The sequence below is a fragment of the Zonotrichia albicollis genome, chromosome 13, assembly GCF_047830755.1.
Source record: "Zonotrichia albicollis isolate bZonAlb1 chromosome 13, bZonAlb1.hap1, whole genome shotgun sequence".
NCBI classification, from domain to species: domain Eukaryota; kingdom Metazoa; phylum Chordata; class Aves; order Passeriformes; family Passerellidae; genus Zonotrichia; species Zonotrichia albicollis.
In genome coordinates, this window is record NC_133831.1 from 5,710,040 (window position 1) to 5,728,583 (window position 18,544).

The window sequence follows — 18,544 nt, forward strand, 5'->3', positions numbered from 1 at the left end:
GCAATGTTCTTCAGATTAATTGGATTCTATGGAACATATTCCCATCACAATGTGCAGAGGTTTTAAACATATAACTCTCATTAATGTTAATGGGAGTCACATGCTTAAATCCCAGCACTTCTAGATAGGAATAGCATTGCTTTAAATGAAGCCAGGGTCCACCTTACTGTGAACTATGATGATTGCATACAAGGGATGATTGCAGTTTTCTCCTATGGATGAGAAGGGAACAAGTGCTACCAAATCATCTCTCTGAAGCATTTCGCATTTCTAACATTGCTCAACAAAAGACCTGTGCTGAACTGAAGAAATAACTCAGTACTGGAAGTTTTGCTGTTATGTTAAAAAGTGAAGTATACCTGTTCAACACTCAGCCTTAAAATAACAGAAAGGAGCAGGAAACATCTTTTTTTCTGGCAGAAGGAAAGAATAATCTTTCTTGGTAGCACACGTCATATTTTTGTGAATTTGAAATGATACAAAACCAAAATGTACATTAATTAGTAAGAATTCTACTAATTCAGTGGGGGCTGTTTAATTATGTTTTCCCTTAACTGATCCAATAGCTTTGGTGGCAATTTTGTTTCCAAGTATTATTTCATGTTAGTTCATAATACAGTTCTTTCACAGTGCTAGAAACACAGCAGGAATGGGCATACTGGAACCTAAGGCAGTGCTTGAACAAAGTCATTGATTATGAACTGTAAATAGAGAAGTGGAGAAATTGGACTGTGAGATGGTTAAGGAAGTTTTGGATTACTTTATGTCAGTTTAGAAAACTCAATAGCTAACATCTTTACTAGTTAACTAGCTGTGAGCCACAGGCATCACACTAGTCAGTTGTAAGGGAACAAATGACAATCTCTTCAGAGGTGTGAGTAGGTGGAAATAGGTGGGTTTGTGTTTTAGGTGAATGCTTCTGTGTCATCCTGAAGCCAATGTGAGATTTATTCATATGTCTTGTGCCCATGAGGAGCCGTGCCTTGGAAATCCAGCTCTGGAGTAAGGAGAGCAGATTTCTGACATCCCACTGCTGATTTTGCAGTCTGAAGAGGGGATTATGTTCTGCTTACAACAGGATGCAGTGGCCTGGGAGGAGGACACCATTTCCATGGCAGGAGCAGATGTAATTGGCAGCCTGGTTCTCTATTCCTTGCTTGCTCCTGTAGGGAAATACTACAGTAGTGTTGTGTAAGCATAGATAGGTTTTATATTCCTAAAACAACCAGGCCACAAACAGAAGGGACAGAAAAGGACTAATTCTATGTGACATAATTGGATATGGCAATAGGCCAGAGTGTGTTTGATTCTGCTGGAAAAATCCCAAATACTGTGTATGGAAGCTGACTGTGGGAGGGAGAAGCTACATCATTGCTTGGTTTATGTGACATGTGTGTTGGGCAGGCCGAGGAGAAGGGCACAAAATGCATCTGGTCATTTTGAAGAGGTCCTTGATATTTGTCTCAGAAGAAATGCTCTACATCCAAACTCTTTTGCAGTCAAATATGTATGGATCAAAGGTCTATCTAATACAACCATGAGCTTGGAGTGGTTGTGTGGGCAGTCTAAGGGAGGAAACCTTTAATTCCTAGAAATATTGTGATTGATTGTTGAAATTTGAGTATCTTCTGGTCAGTAGTTGACTTGTTCTAGCTACTCCATTTCATCCTCCAACACTGTTGTTTGGTCCCTTCCTCTGCTCCTCAGAACAAAGCCACGCAGATGAGCAGGAGATCTGGTTTGCACAATCATACCTATGGAGAAGCACCCAGAGGTTGGGAGATGGTTATCACCAACCACGTGTCAGCATCTTCAAAACTCATCTTGATATGAGCAAACTGTTGCTCAAATAAAGCTCATTTCCTTCCTGCTTGTTCAGTGTTTTCCTTATTACACTAAATTGCAAGCTTTCTGTCTGCAATGTCATCTTTTCTTGTGCTGGCTTCCCTACAATCTTCTGATTCATTTACGACTCAAAGCAACCATCTCTGTTCCTGAGTATCTGAGAAACTAACTGAACATCAAGATCCAGCACTTGTGGAAACTGGAGGCATTAGGTAGTCTTTGCTTTTTTCCCTTCACTTCCTTTTCCACTGTCACGTTTTTACCCATTTGTGCTTCTACCATGTCCACGTGCGGACAGGGCGGAAACTTCTTTTCCTGCCACATCTATTCTCATGACGTCTCTGCATCTTATTGCTGATTGATTCTTATGTGTGAGTCATGGCAAAAATGGAGTGCCTCATCTCCCTAACCAACCACCTCCACCCCCATTTTTGTCCCCTCTCTCAGCCCTGCCACGCGAGTCCCACTGGTGACTCATCTCTCTTTGTGTTTCTTCATCTCACAAGTGCCCAGTTCTGTTGAAACGCTTATGCCAGCTCAGGATAAAGTAGGTAGATGGAGGGTTCACTGGTACTTTCCATTAGGTTGGACTGTTCCAAGAGCTAAAACAACACTTCTTCAGCATCTTTTTCCATCAGATAGCCCATCTAGCTGCTGTTAAGGTGGGAAGAGATTAATTGAGGTGGTTTGGATGATTTGCCTGGTGGCCAGAAAGGACACTGCACAAGGCCAGAATGTGCCAGAATGTTGTTTGAGTGGAAGGAAGGGCACCAAATTATTTTTCTTCCCTTCACTGGTTTGGCATGCAGTGACCCAGAATGAGTGTGTCCTTGTAGTCCAGCCAGATGCAGAAATTTCTCTCTCTGACCATCCTTGCACAGACTGGAAGAAAAGACATCAGGAAGAGCAGAGGTGGACTTGGAACTGCCCAGTGTCACTGCTGATTCCATAGGTGCCGTTCTCAGCACTGGATTTAGTGTTTCTGGGTATTTTAGGAAATATATTAACCTAATTTATCACCTGCACATGTAGTTGGAGTCTAAAATGAGAGATGGGAACATTGATTGACCTTCAGCAAGCAAAACCTGGGAAAAAGACTTATTTCTTGGCCAAAGCTTGCTAAAGAATTTTATTCATATTCTGATTGGCACTGACCAACACCCCTAGTCTTCTAGTTTAAAAAGCATAAAAATGCACTTCCAGCTTAATGGAATTCAGTACACTGAGAGAAATGATTTCTCTCAATCAAAAGCAGAGAATTGGTTGTAATGCAAAAGCTTTGTAAAACACTATGTTTGCTTCATAAGATGGGCTGGACAACACATCCTGGGGGATGCAAAGTAGCATTTTATTTTCTGATTTAGTTAAGATAGACAACTCAGTGAAAGACACTTGAGAGGACAGAGCAGGTGTATTTGCTTCCCCTGGCCTACTGTTTTCTCAAAGCCTGTTGCTTTGATTCCCCTGTTGATAAAAACATTTTGAATGTAACATAAATACAGAATTACCCAGATAAGCAGTGAAACACCCACCTAAGACATTTGGCTTGGTACATCCCTTTTGGATCTGGGTAAGATAAATTCTAGCATGCTGGTGGTCCAAAGATGAGGATGGATGCTATTTATTTGTGTGTTTGGCATGGATCTTTAACACTTCCTTAGACTTTCACAATCTCTTGGCTAATATTGCTGGCAAACCAATTTGTGGAGAAACATTGACCATCATACTGAAGCATGCTTCATCCTTAGTCTTTCTCTTTTCCTGGGTGCCTTCCACTGTACCACAGCTCCCATTGCTAGGCATTATATTGGGAAAACTGCTTGCTTGATTTAAAACAAAAAAAAAAAAAAAAAAAAAGAAGTGAGGAAGAAAGAGAGAGGGGAGAAAAAAGGGCTGGTGAGCCTATGGTGAGCTTAATTAAAATCACTGGAGGGACAGCAATGAAGTACTTAACAGGGCCACAGTGAAACCTCGCAACGAGTCAAAATATTATTGACGTATTCAATTATTTGCAGTTTGTGGGGGTTTTGTTTTCTCTGACGAGTCCTGAAAATAATAAAGCACTTAAAAGTTCCGCTTTCACTTGGCTGACCCAGCGCTCCCGCAGCAGCACAGTGTGTTACCCCGGGAGGGAGCCGAGCCGCCGCCAGCGCGGGGTGAGGAGCGCTGAGAAAGCAGTACACACAGTCCCTCTGGAGGGGAGCAGCTCACACTCATCTCTAGGGGCTCTTCCTGCCTGGCCTGTATTATTTATTTTACTATTATTAGCATTTCTGAGACACCAATCACTATGGTAACTGTGTGCCCATAATAACTTTGCATCTCTGTGATTCTCTCCGCCAGCGGTTTCTCTGCGCTTCGCGGTCGCTAATTGCTCTCACCCCGCACACACGGCCTGATGCACTCCCCAAGTTATCCAACCTGAGGACCTGCTACAGATGGGAAGGCTGGGGTGCAGAGGGTTGAAGGGATGAGCCTTTATGGGTCTCCTCGCTCTGGACCTCCCTCTCTGGGATAAATCTGCATTTCAGCTTCTTTCCCCGGCTTCCTAGAGGTGCACTGCAATAGGGACTTAAGCCATCAACCCCTTCCAGGCTTCATCTTTCTCTTTAAATTGTTCCCATCACTTTTCTTCTGCTTGCTGAGCCCTTGAGACGCAGTGCTGGGAGCCAGGGAATGCTCTGGCTGAATGATCTTGATGAAAATATTTCTCACAGCTCTTCAAGAGCACATTTTGCCCCAGCCTTGCATAGGCAGACATAGTGGGCATCGTGACCCCACGGCGAGTATGAAGAAGGACTACAGGAGGAGCTCAGTGGTTGTGCAGCTCAGCTGTGCCCCCTGCCAGCTCCAGAGATGCAGCCCCATGGTATTCAGCGCCAGAGATGTTCACTGGGGGACCACTGTAGTTATCCCCACAGACCTGCTGGTTATGAGCACCTCAGAGGAGAAGCCCCCCACACATCCAGATCACAGGACAGCAAACCCATCCCTGCATTTCCCTTCAGTTTTCAGCAGCAGCCAGGACTCTGTGGTTGCAGTCACCCACTGGCACAGCAGTGTCATTTTTAATCCTTTTAATATTTCTCTTTTTAAGAGCATCTTAGCTTGGGGGCCACATGGAGGCTGAATGGCAGGAAGCCTGTAGGCTCTGGGGTTGTGAAGGGGAAAGACACAGTCTGCAGCAGTGCCAGTATGCTCATCACAGGAAGAATTATGGTTGATTTTCACATATATCTATAACATCTGTGTGGCTAATAAAATTGATGGAGTTTGTCATAATCAGCCTGTACTCTCCAGTGAGAGAATTATGTCTGAGCATTTGGAAATCTCATGCACAGGCAGTTACTGAGGGAATGCTGTGAAGATTAAGTTGTTTCTATGTGGCAATGAATGCCCACGCTGAAATGTGCTGCCTGCTTCTGTGCTGCAGTGGGGTCCTCAGGAAGAGTGTGCTGTTAAGTGGGACACTTGTATTAACTAGAAAAACATGCTTTTATGTGCTACCTGCTGTCACAAGTGTGCATTTGCATTCATGCTGTTGCACTAAAATAGTGGATTTCCAAAGCAACAAAAACTAATCCCAGAAATATTGCATGGAACAGCCCCAGTCCCTACTCTGTGTGGAAAAGGGGAAGACCTCCAAGAACAGCACAAAGGCACTGCTCTCATCTCCTACAAAACCCATCAGTGTTCCTGGTGTCTGTGCCTCAGGTCTGGCTTTTGGAAGGGCTGGAACTCCTGGGCTGGCTCTGGCACAGGGCATCGTGTCCTGCCCATCACTGCCACCGCTGCCTTGGGGCTTTTGCAAGATCAACACCCAAAATCCAGGGGGTAGAATGAGCTGGACATAAGACATCCTTGTCCTCCAAGGGCTGAAATGTGAGGAATGGGTGTTTTGTAAAATTATGTTTTTTTAGAGAATCATACAGTAACTTTTTGTAATATCGTTACTTAGCGTGCTACTTCCTGTGGTTTGGGTTTTTTTTCTGTTGTGCTGAAGAGTTGGTATAATCCATGTCCTTTTGCTGGATCAAATGTAATCAGCTGATAGCTGTCAGGAAAAAAGTGGACAAATAATGCTGTGATGACAAATTCTGATCACATTCATTTTATAAGCAGAGATAGTGGCAATTTCATATGTGATTGATTGAAAAACAGTACTCAAGAGGGATTCATACATTTTGTATTTATTTACTGCATTTTCTTGGCTATGGGCTTAAACAAAATTGGTTTTGCATCCAAAATGTAATCTGAATGCCTGTGAACACAAGAAGGCAGATGAACACAAGTCATTTGGGCATCCAATTCCTTTGCATGTGCATGCAAACACTTCTTTTTGAAATACCAGAGTGGGCCACATTTAGCAGTTTGTTAAAAATACAGAGTCTTTTTTTTCAAGGTGGTGTCTTGATTTGCTATAAATCTGGAATATGTGTAATTCTGACTGTGGCAGTTCTGTATCTTTTGCCTCTCCACTGCCCTGTCAGCTTTGTGGCTTAGGAAAAGTCCTGGAATGGTGTGTGATGCTATTGTTTGAGTTCAGAAGAAATCCAAACCAAATGAAACTCTTTGGTAACTCCTCTGTCCTTCTGGGGTGGATATAGCCATTCCTGCTCCACCTTTTTAAAGAGTTTTGGGGCCTGACCCAAAACACATAAATTTCAGAGGATTTCAGGTCAAACCCACGTTGCTATAAGAAGTCAGTACTGTACTGCCATTTAAAAGTGAGTTCAAGTCTTTTATTGTTGTAGATCCAATGATAATAAAGACAAATGCATTGGATTAATAACTCTCCTACCTTGAAATTTAATTTAAAATCTCTTGTAATGTAATCACATTTGGGTGTGCCATTACCCAGATGGAGAGAAATTTGTTTTGTTGAGAAATTGCTTTAGCATAAGAATGACTTGAGTTTATTAACAGGGAAAAAAACATGACTCCCCTCCCCAGCCACTCCCCATGCATTCCAAAAATAAGAAACTCATTTCAACATGGATATTACTGGTTAAAAAATAATTACACATAATGAAATGTCATATTTCACACATACTCCCTGCAAACCATGCTTCTTAGTCTTCTCTAAAACACTGCAGGGTGTAACCAGCTCTTTCTTCCTCCTTCATGAAAAGAGTATTTCACAATGGAATTGTGTGATGACAAAAAGTGGTGCTGGAAAAGCATCACTACCCAGAGAGACATAAGGAATTGCCACAGGCCACTGCTTATAATCCCACACAGTATTAAGCAGTCATTGTATCTCTATCCAGGGCTTCATTCTTCTTTTGTGACCTACAGCCTCAACGAGAGTTTTTACAGAAACGGAACACCACGGAACAGCAAATTTGGGAACCCTGTCACTTGACAAATAAAACGTTTGGCTCAGAATGTTATTTTTCTTAAATGTGTCTTTCAGCCGCTGTCATTAAAATTGTTAAATAGCTTTAGGAACCTGTTTTGTCAATTACCTTGGGGACAAGAATGAAATACTGGGCTGTTAAGAGCGTGCCACAAAAAATAAACCATGTGAGAGCCGCGGGAGGAGTGCTGGCGGGGCTGGGCACACGCCGGCACACCTCGGCTCCTCCTGCATCCTCCCCACTGCTCCAGCAGCTCTAATTGGCTGGGATCGGGTATTCCCAACTCAGGGAGATGCTCTCCATAAATATTTGTTGGCATTTAAGAGCAGATTTCTGCAAAGGTTCTGGTTTCCCTCCAGGAGCACCAGCAAAGTGGGGATGCGATGCCCAGATGTGCACAATGTGTGTGACTTGGTGTGCACTGAGGCCACTTTATCAGCTAAGCTTTGGGTTATTCCTTCAAGTAGGGCTTTGGTGGTGTAGATTCTCACATTTTTAGATATATTTAGTACGTAAAAAAATGTGTACACCATTGTGCATTAAACTGAACTGCACAAATGAACTTTGTGCCTGACAGCGAGAATATTCATTGTATACATTAATGATACCTCATTTCTAATTGTTTATTTCTAAATATGGGTGAAGCTGCATGTCTCTGGAGGGGGGTATTGCAATTCTGTGAGCTTATGTTTGGATGGATAAAAGTGTTTTACTCCCACAATATTCCTTTTAAAATAAATATTGCCAGTGACATTGCTAAGAAAAGACTCTGCTAGGAATTATGATTATCATAACTGTACTGGACTGGGGTAACGGTGCTGAGTTAAAGTTCCTGTGGCAAAAGTTTTTGCAAATTCCAGGGATTTTTCAAGACAGCGAGAGGGAAATCAAAGATGTTTGTGGGTTTTTTACTCCTTAAAACTCCCTCCAGATACAAAACAGGTAGAAATTAAAGGAACAAACTAGTCAGGAAAGGAAAAAAATAGGAAGGTAAGGAACTGATTGTAAACCCCAGGAACAGAATAGAGAGGTAAGGGAGTTTGACAAAATATTTTAATTCTTTTCCTTGAATGAAAGAGTTATGTGGGGGAAAAGAATGCTCATTTTAATTTTATGAAATGAAATCTTATGAATTCTCTCCATTTAATGCCCCCATCTATTCTTGCTTGTAATTAACAGTACTCAACAGTAGCACTTATTAACCTCAGTAACAATTTATTTAAAATAATATTTTGCAAAATTGCAGTCTTTTTTTCACTGCTTTGCATTGCTGCATGTCTGGGAGAGGTTCTACAGCCACCCAAAACCCACTTCATCCTCAAATCCAGGCATACTTTACATTCAGAGCTTTGAAAACCAGCTAAATTTACACCCAGCTTGCTCTGGAAATAAATCTGCTCATTTAGATGAGGTCTCATTTAAAATGGCTTAGCCCAATAATTAATCATTTCATTCTCTTTATATATTTGTGGGTGTTTGAAAGAAGTTTGATTAGTTACCAGTGATTACACTTCCCAACACCCTGCAAAGGAAATAATAAAATAAAACCCGTCAGGCTTTTGTAAGGATTGCTGGGGCTGAATTTGGGCTGAATTTAATAGTGACTAACTGGCAATTATTTGTCTGCCTTTAACAGGAACTCCATAATGAAGGAGGTTATCATCCAGGAGTTATACCCTGCTTGTTTTTAAACCTGCAAAGGGAAGATACTGTGAACAAAGCAGTGATGGCTCTCAGGTTCCTCCCCAGGCACCAGGAGAGGAGTGGGGCTGTTTTGGATCACCTGAGCACAGGTACCACCAACCCACCCTCTGCCATCCCCTGGGACACTCTTCCTCCTCCTGCTCATCATTAGGGCTCCTTCACTAAGTGCAAACAAACAGAAAAGCTTCTGCTGTTTCTAAATGCAGTAAATTATTTTAAGGAGTCCTGAGATTCAAGATATTTTTCTAATCTAAGGGTTTTGGCTTGTAAGGAGGTGGAGAGGGTAAAAGATCGTATTGGTCCGAGCAGATATTGCACCTCTAAAGCTGCCCATGGTTTCTTATCTGTATTGTGGGCAAAGTGGATGGATGTCAGAGTTCAACACACCCATGCTGTTTAACCTGGTGCTATTATCACAATGACCTTAACCAGCTAGGCAGTTCACAGAGCAGGCACTAAACAGAGCATGAGATGAATTTAATGGATTACTAGGGAGTATGTTATTGCAAGGAGAAGCACCTGTGGAGCAACATATTTACCTCAGTTCCACTGAATGAGCATGTTGAAAGTGAATTGGCACAGCCTTCTGCTTTATGAAAGGAAGTATTTTGTCATTCTTCATGCTTTCATTAAGAGGATTTAAGGCAGAGGATGCTGAAATGGTTCTGTGTTAGCACCAAAAAAATCACAGATTAATAGTGGAGCTTGAAAATAGTAAAGCATCTGATTTTTGCTTTTTCATCAGCAAGCCTAATAAACCAGGATGAAACTATTAACATACAAATAGACAACATTCTGATTAAAACAGCAGCAGTCAGCTCAGCCTGAAAAAGACCTCTTCACACAGAAAGCAATTATGATGGCGAGTGTTGTCCGATTCACTTCTATTTGCAACAAACCTAGAAAATCAGAATGTAACCAATCATAATTTTGCAGAAAACATAGTGTTATTTAAGAACTAAGATGCTCTTTATTTTTCTTCTCATGATCAGCATTTTAGAAGCCCCCAAATGCACTGCAAGGTTGTACTCCTTTGAATTTCTACTCTAGGCATATACTGTAAATAGGCAGAAGTAAGCCCTCAGGATAAAGTATTGTGGGAAACCTCCCCAGAGGAAGGATGGATATTATCCTAGATTGTATTGCTACAGTATACTTACCTTGATTTCCTGTATCTCCCCTAAGACGGTCATCTGTGGAAAAAAATGTACTTAATTACTATTCCATCATTTAACCATCTACCTCCTGGTGATGGTGACCGTAGTGGAAAGAATTTTCTTGATTTTAAACTCGGGCTATGACAGCTGATACCGCTCAGATGTCCCAGCTTGGATATTTTGTTTTCTCATGGGAGGAATGGCTGGCACAGAGGAGTTTTCCCTCACGCCAAAGCAGACCTGGCTTCCTGTTTACGTGGGGCGAGCGTTCCACGCTCGAATTGTCGCGGCAGCGCATCCGTAGCGTGGTCACCCCTCGGAGCAGGGAGGCTTTCCAGTAACTCTCTGCTGGCTAATTCCCATTTAATCAAGGGGAGCATAAGTGGTACCAAGCCCTAAATAGTTTCCTCTTTGCCCCATCCAGGGAGGGTGTAAATACATGCCAAAATCCCTCCTCATTCAGCGAAGTGCAGAGGTTCATCTGTAATTTAGGCACGTGTTGTAGGACTGGTTGTTTTCTGAGAAGAACATGAGTGTGTTGAGATTTTTATTTTTTTTTTCCCCCATGTCTTGAACATTGATACACACTGTTCGTTTTGGGGAAAGGAGTCAAGATGTACTTTTCCAGGTAGAGTAGGAATGCCAGTAGAACTATTTGAAGGAATCCGCTTCATTTCATCTGAGACACACAGTTCTCTTGAGTGTTTTGAAAAGATGTCTTACCATGCTAACTGAAATGTTGAGACTCTTTGGTATCTATCCTAATTTTGATACTGGGGCAGGTATGCATTTACTATGCCAGTGAGCTCATCATCCCATTACATTTTCCTTTAATTAAAATTATTTTCAATATTCCTTTCCTAGCAGAACATAAAACTGGTAGCTTCTTGTTTGTTTAGTTGGTCCAAGGTTGATCATTATATATTAGGAAAGAATTTGGAGATGGAGCATGCTGGAAGATGATTTCTGCATCACACAGAGTTAAAAGCCTAATTAGACAGCTAAAGTAGCCTCCAAATATGCAGACGCTCTTTTGCACTCCAAAATAGTTGCATCAGCTATCAATCAAGTGGATAAAGGATGCAGACAGGCAATGAGGGTTTTCATTTGTGAGTAATATTAATTGTGGGTGTAAAATGAAAGATGTAATAAGTGATGAAGGTACCACTCAATACTTGGATGAAACATTTTCTGAAGTTAGCTCCAGATGGGGAGTTCCAAGTGGGACAATTGTATAAACAAATAAAATTTCAGCTTGGCACTGACCATTGCATGTTCTTGAAAAAATATATAGGAGTGTCCATTGATTATTGTTCTCCCTGATTTTGGTTTTCCAGCCCTGTATTCTGGCTTGTTGTTCATTAGTTTGGAGTAATTGGGCTGGGAGAGGAGCATTCAGACCTCAGTTCAATATTCAAAGCAAATGAAATATGCAATTATCTGATACAGAGTCACAGAATTGCATCAAATGGAAACAAATAGCGCCAAATCAAGACCACATGTTTTTAAGAAGATTATGAATTTTAGTGATATGCAGCTAAATGTCATCTATTTGCAAATAATTGAGGAGTTTGAAAAAAATCCTTTTGAAGATTTTTGTGAATATAGTAATTGTAAAAACACTTGCCAGGATTTTTCTGAGGTCAATGTGCAAAAGTCTGAAATTCAGACAGAAATGACTCTGTTCCTGATAATCCTTTCTGAATGGGACTCCTGATTGCCCTTCAATGGCGTCTGATCATTTCCCCACTGAAGACTGGACATCTGAACCAATGCTTTCAAGCAGTAATTAACCCCATGAGTTTTCAGATAAACCTTTAAGGGATTTTTCATAAATCGTGTTCAAATGAACCATTCTTTATCTAAAATCTGAAAAAGCTCAGAGATGCTTTCTGCTTCCTCTTTTACAAGTTTTTTTAACGGTGCATTTAGGCATTTCACGTCCCATGTCTGCAGTAGCTTGACGAAGGACTTTTATATTTTCCCTTATTTAGATACTGGACAGAGCTCTTCACCTCACATCTGTCACTGAGGTCTACATGTGGTTGCTAAGCCTCCCCTATCACATGGAAGGGTGGAGACAGGGCAGCAGTTTTCTCTGGAAAAGAGACAGATGATCATGCCAAGATGTGGAGAAGTACTGGCAATGGCTTTGTTGGGGAGGGATTGAGACACCCTTTCGACAGGAGCCCACACCCATTTTGGGATGAAAAACGTCCATCCCACCATCCAGCTCTGCAGTGTCTCCTCCAGCAGGAGCTTCTCTGGGAAAACTCCCACTGCTGTGTCTGGGGCCAGTGCAGATCCTGTGACTTGCTCTGCAGATCCTCAGCCAGCAGTACTGTGCTCATGCTCTCTTTTTGTTGCATTTTTGCCTGCACAAAATGCCATAAGCAGCCAACTGGCCACAGTTAAACCTGAGAATGTGAGTGAGGCATGTTTCCCCTGACTTGTTTCCAGAGACTTTGTGGTGGTATCTTGTCTTGTTTGTCTCTGCATTGGTCTGATCATCTTCTACTGTTGGGCACTTTGGGGCTCATGTCCCATATTCGGGCTGCAGGAGTCTGAGAGGGCTCACATCTCCCCAGGATGGAGTGGGAGGGCTCAGAGGGAGCCTGCTGTCAGCACATGCACTGCTAGTTCAGGCAAAATGAACTCTGCATTCACAAACAATATAATTTTGGCTAAATTCAAGCCCAAAGAAGCCACTCTCTTGTGCTTTGCTCTCACTTGTGTATTTTTAGACTAGATACAGTTTGGCTACTAGCTTGCATAAATCCCATGTTCTTGATGGTTTGGGTTTTGGTGCCTGAGACAGGCTCGTGTAAAACTGCTCATTCAGTTAAACCAGAGTAACAGCTGAATTCAGACAGGTCTGCTATAGAGAGAGACCTGAAACACATACCCAAGATATGTGGTACACATACCCAAGATAAAGCAATTCCCAAATCTCATTGACAGACGTAACCAAATAAATAGTCGGTTTTAAAGCTTTTGTACAGAAGACACAAAAGATTTTTATAACTAAGCCATTTAAAATACATTTTAAGACTGCAAAAGGATGAGAGAGTACTTCCAAATGCACACTGCAAAATAAGACCTTACAGATTGCCAGAAATTTTTGGAAATTGAGGAGATAGCAGTATCTGCTGTTTGGATAACCATGCAGAAAACAAGTGCTGTGAGCTTTGGAAAGCCCCTGGAGCACAGGGATGGGATCAGAAGGCAGAGGTAAGGGAAGGGCACTTGGTGGGCTTTATTGTGTCCCAGGACTGCATCCTATTTCCTACACTAAAGGAACACATCGTGTTGGGTTTTCTCCAACAGGCAGGATATTGTTTAAGTCCTTTTTGAACAAAGTATTATCAACTTTATTTGGGGTTTTTTGTTCTGCATTTAATTGGGAGCAGCAGCAAAGTTCAGAGTGCCATAGGCAGATGTTACAGGGACACGAAAGTACAAGATAAGGTGCTTCCTACCACAGGAAGGCTATTTTAATAGTTGGTTTTTAGGCTGATATTTACGAAGGAAGGAAAGTCAAAGGCAACAATAATTAATGTCATCATTATGGTGCTGATTTGCAAAGAAACATAGTATGCTTAGGAACTCAGCCATTTCAGCTTTTTAGAAGACTTCAACACCAGATCAGGCAGCAACTGAAAGACAATAAGCATCAAAATCTAGGTGTTACTCTCTTACATTTATATAAGTATATAGATTGCAGATGGAAAAGAGCTTTAACAAAAGGGAAGGTAAATTTACAGGTCTCACCATCTTCCCTCATTAATGGTTCTCAGCCAAACATGCTGAGCTTTGTGACTTTTTGTTTATCATTAAAACACAATTTTTGTTATTTGCTGAATGGTTAAAATTTATTTTCCTGATAATTTGGGGAGGTAGCGGTTTATCATATGGAATGATGAACAGAAGCTGCAAAAGTATTTTCAAATAGGTTTGCTTGCAGCCCTATAGAGCAGAGCTCTATGAGTTTATTTGCATCGTCAGGAGAATCTAAACTAATTTAATTCATGGTAGGGAGCATATGTTAATGACTTCTCTGGGTGGAGGAAGGTAGTGCACACCTCTCTTCTAACTCAGTGGTCGTGATCTACAAGCAGGCCAATAGATCAAAACCACATGGTATCTCATGGTAAGAATTGAATTCATGCTCTCCTTAAATGCTTTTATTCATCACAAAAACCATTGGTGTGTTTGCTACCCCATCAAACTGTCCAAAATCTGAAATAGGGACAGTGGGATGGATCCCTGAGCATCCTGAGCTGGTGGGTGGCACTCCTGCCCCTGGTAGTGGATGGAACTGGACGATTTCTAATGTCCCTTGAGACCCAAACCATTCTGTGACTCTGTGATCTCAGAACGAGGTGCTGCTGGCCCGTGGAGAGGAAGGGAGGGAGCTCTGTTGTGAGCTGAAACAGCATTTCTGCTCTGCCAGCTTCCTCCCTTGCAGGCTTGTTCTGACTTAACAACTCTGTGGCCTTCCCAGGCTTGAAAAACTGTATAAAGGAACCAAAAGAAAAGGTATTTCAAGGAATGAAATTAAGAATTGTAAGGGTCTTTGAATAACTAGTGTTTTCAAACTGGGTTAAAGCAGACTTAGAGTAATCTGACATGATGTAATCCTAGTGAAGTTGCAGGAAAGCAGAAATTAAGTATTTATTTGGTATTACAGTGTCTAGTATTAGATATTGTTAAGTACTGTCAGTAACTCATTATATATTTATTTTAAAAAATAAGAACTTAAAAGAAAAAAAGAAATTTGAGATTAGAAAGTGGTTGCTGTACATGCATTATACATGCTTCTCCTTCTGTTCCACTAATGGATGCTGACTGCCAGAACAGCGAAACGAACCATTGAAATTAGCGGAACTAAGACCCAGATCTATTAGAAATTTTCATTTGCCTCCAGTGTAGACTTTTAGACAGATCCCTGATTTCTGTGGAGCATTTCCAAAGCTTCAGAGCTATGCTGTAAAATGAGTTTCCTGTCAAAGGGAACAAACGTGGTGGTAGGAGCCATTGAAACTTCTGCTTCCGAGTGGCCACGCTGCAAAGACATGAAAAGGATGAAGCATCTCCAGTGGCACATCATTAATGCTGGTGGCAAGCTGAGGAACTGCTGGGGAAAGAAACAGCAGCAGTAGAAGGAGCCTGAGATGAATGAAGCTGGAATCATTAGCATGGCAATGCCACCTTAATTATACCATGCTCTGGAAAGAACTGAAGGCAAAAACAAAGCTGAGACCAAGAGGCACAAGCCACCCATGTAGGCTTCACTGCTGATCTCACCAGGGTCTCACAAGTCACTGCTGGAAAATAGAACCTCTAATCTGTCAGTCCTGGTGATCTCCCACTGCTGGAGGAGTGGCAAATCCCCAAATTTTCACATTCTGTGCAAAAATCAGAGGTGAAATGTTTTTAGATTTGGTAATGCAGTTATGGGTCATCAAACAAAATATGAATATGGAATGGAATTTATGTGTCACAGTAGTTACTCTTGTAAGGGGAAAAATATAGTGAAAATCATGTTAAAAATACTGCAGAAGTGTCAAAAATCTGATCTTCAGTACAGAACACTCACCAGAAACCCTCCAGCATTAAGTTAAGCTTCATTTTTAATGCTGCCCAAGCATGCTCTGCTTTTGCCAAAATAATGGAACTCTGAGCCTTTGCTGGGACTTTCCATATGACTGTGGCTTTAAGTTATATCCTTCAATTTTTTACTTTTTTCTGTTTTGGTAATGGGAATCTTTAGTGCCTGGAACATTTGAGACACTGAAAGAACCTAAAAAAATGTATATGCAGGAGAGGGTTTGGGTTTCTTCTGAATCCTGGTCAGACTCTGGAAAGCAGAACCAAACCTCAGAACCAAAAATTCCTTCATGAGTTTTCAACATTTCTGCTAATGCCGAGTTCCAGGGTCTGGTTTGCATTGGGAAACCTTGACTCCTGGCTCCAAAGGGTTCAATTAGTCAAAATGGTTGGCAGATGGAAAAAATAATTAAGTTCCATCCAGTGTTTTGTACAATAAAAATAGACTCAAGACACAATGGCCTTACCTTGAACTTTGCAGGCCAGCGTCATGTAAAGATAAAGAGGGAGTCAGCTTTTAGGAGCTGGATTATAAACCAGCACACAAACAGTGTGAAGCTGGGCTGCCAGGGCCAGAGGCATCAGAACATGCAGGCTGAGCACGTGATTATTACCGTAATGAATTTTTTAGCCCAGATCGAAGATGAAAATTCTGGCAGTGAGAAATGACATGGATATTATGAGATTACCAAAACCTCATGATAGCAGTAATAACAATAATCATCTGTTATTTGAAGAGCTGCTGAAATGCATGGAAATTTTAAAATATTGTTCGTAGAAATATTTCTCCTAAAGGCTTTGTCTTTCCTGAAAATGACAGAAAAGTAGATGTATAACGCTTTTCTCAAACAAATTTTCTTATGCTTAAATACAGCCTTAGATGACCAACTTCACAAACTTGAGTTTGAAAACACAATTATGGACCAGAAACACAACCTGTGACACAATTTAACATCAAAATTATTTTTACTTCAACTATCCTGTAAGATAGGGCCAAAGAATTAGATCCACATGATGAACCTGGTCATTCTGAATAATGAATATATTCACAAAAAAAAAAAAAAAAAAGGAGGCATATAGGGTAGATTTGCTAATTGGGAAGTGTGACTTACTGCACAAATGATTTGTTCTAAAATAGGCTGTAGTGCAAATTTTATGGCCAAAGCAAAGTTTTGGATAATAAATTATATATTAGAGACAATAAAAGGTGGACAGATTCCCCACCACTGTCAATTATGGTACCTGGCAGTACAGGGCTTTGGAGATTTATCTCTAAGTATAGAAGGAAATCTCCAGATTACTGGGGCAGAACTGTGTTCTAGGTTGCAATATTAATAAAGTTTTCCAGAAAATGTGAGAGTTCCACATATCCACACTTGCACTTCTACATTTTTACATCTGCTCTTGGCTGTCACTCAGGGCTGGATGCAAGTGGGTGCTCAACATCTGAAAGGGATGGCGAAATAAATTACACAGATCCCTGTGCAAGTCTGATCAAGCTCTGAAAGGTGAGGTAAGTCTGCTTCCTATTGCTCATGTCCTTCCTTTTCTTCCCCAAACTTGTACCAGGTGTGATTGCCATCTCTTTCCTCTCCTGCATCCCTGCTCCGAGGCTGCCCTGCCCCACTGGGGCTGCACCCACCATTGCCACCCCATGGTTTTCCACAGCAGAAGGGCTTTGTAACTGTGTGAGCAGCACTGGGGATCCAGGGTGAGGGCAGGAGCACACAGGGAGGCTCCTGCTGGGATAGCATGGAGTGTTTTGGCAGCACTGGTGTGGTTGACTGGTGTGACTGGTGCCGCAGTGCCAGCTCTTTAAAGAAGTGGTGTCTGTGTGTTTGTGATTGCTCTGATGGTCTGGGCTCCTCTGAGGGTGCAGCAGATGGCTCCTACCTTTATCTCGTGTTTATTTGTGGTGGTAGTCTAGAAAAACCACTGAATCCATCCCAAATCATATGGTGTTCAGAGGGATAAAGATGTTCAGCTAAGCCTGGGAATCATTAGGTGGCTGCCTTGGAGCCAAGCTCTTTGGATGGGGCTCAGTTTCACAGCTGGCAGAAGAATGAGAATCTTTTTCTCCTTCAACTGCTGAGACTGTCAGCAGCAAACTTGCAGAGCCACCTCTCATTTCCTGGGGATTCATGGGATGGTGGAGTGGGTGATGTTTGGTGAACTCTAAACCCATTTTGTTGGTATATGCGTTTGAGGGGGCATCTGTAAATCTGGAACCTGTTCTTTATTGTTTTGTGGTTGGGGTCCATGTATTGGATCTGTCTAACAGCTTCCTTGGGATAATAGTGGTGGATCTTGGTATTTAAAGTAGGATGTGGCAAAGATGAAGGATCTCAAGAGGCAGAATTTTTCCTTTGAGTCATAACAGTAGTTCACTCCACCTGAACCTCCAAGTGAGCATTCAAAGCCCTGATTTCTCTAATGTCTCAAGGGCCAAGCTTCCTGGGTTCAGCCTGTCCCAAAGCACATGCTTCTGACTTGACACAGCTCTCCTTAGAGGCCAGGAAAAATCAATGTATACTGTTGTGTTAAACCCAGTGAGGATTAGCAGAAGGGATGTGCTAATGAATTCCACGTGAATATGCTGCAGCAGGCCAGTCCTACAAAGCACAGAAATAATTGGGTAGAAAACCTGCCTGATTTGGTTTCCAGCTTGGACTAATGCCTGAGCCTTCTCCTGTCTGGAAGCAGGGCTATTTCCTGGGATGCCAGTGGCATCACTGGGGTGGTGTGAGGTGTGGTATCCTGCCTGGCGTGGGCAGAGCTGCTGCTGCACAGATCAGAGCAGGCAGCACATCTTGATGTCTGCTGCGACTCATGAGGTGAAGGCTTTGATGTAGGTCCAGGGCCTGGCCC

At 41.9% G+C, this 18,544-nt stretch overlaps 1 long non-coding RNA gene across 2 annotated transcripts in view; it reads left to right on the forward strand.

Moving 5' to 3' along the window:
* Positions 1-18,544, forward strand: part of LOC113459638 (uncharacterized) — a 237,609-nt gene that overhangs the window by 172,861 nt on the left and 46,204 nt on the right. For both annotated transcript variants that reach the window (XR_012582406.1, XR_003381071.2), the window contains 2 exons: positions 8,842-8,998; positions 17,096-17,189. This is a non-coding gene — a long non-coding RNA (uncharacterized LOC113459638). The remainder of the gene's footprint in view (positions 1-8,841; positions 8,999-17,095; positions 17,190-18,544) is intronic.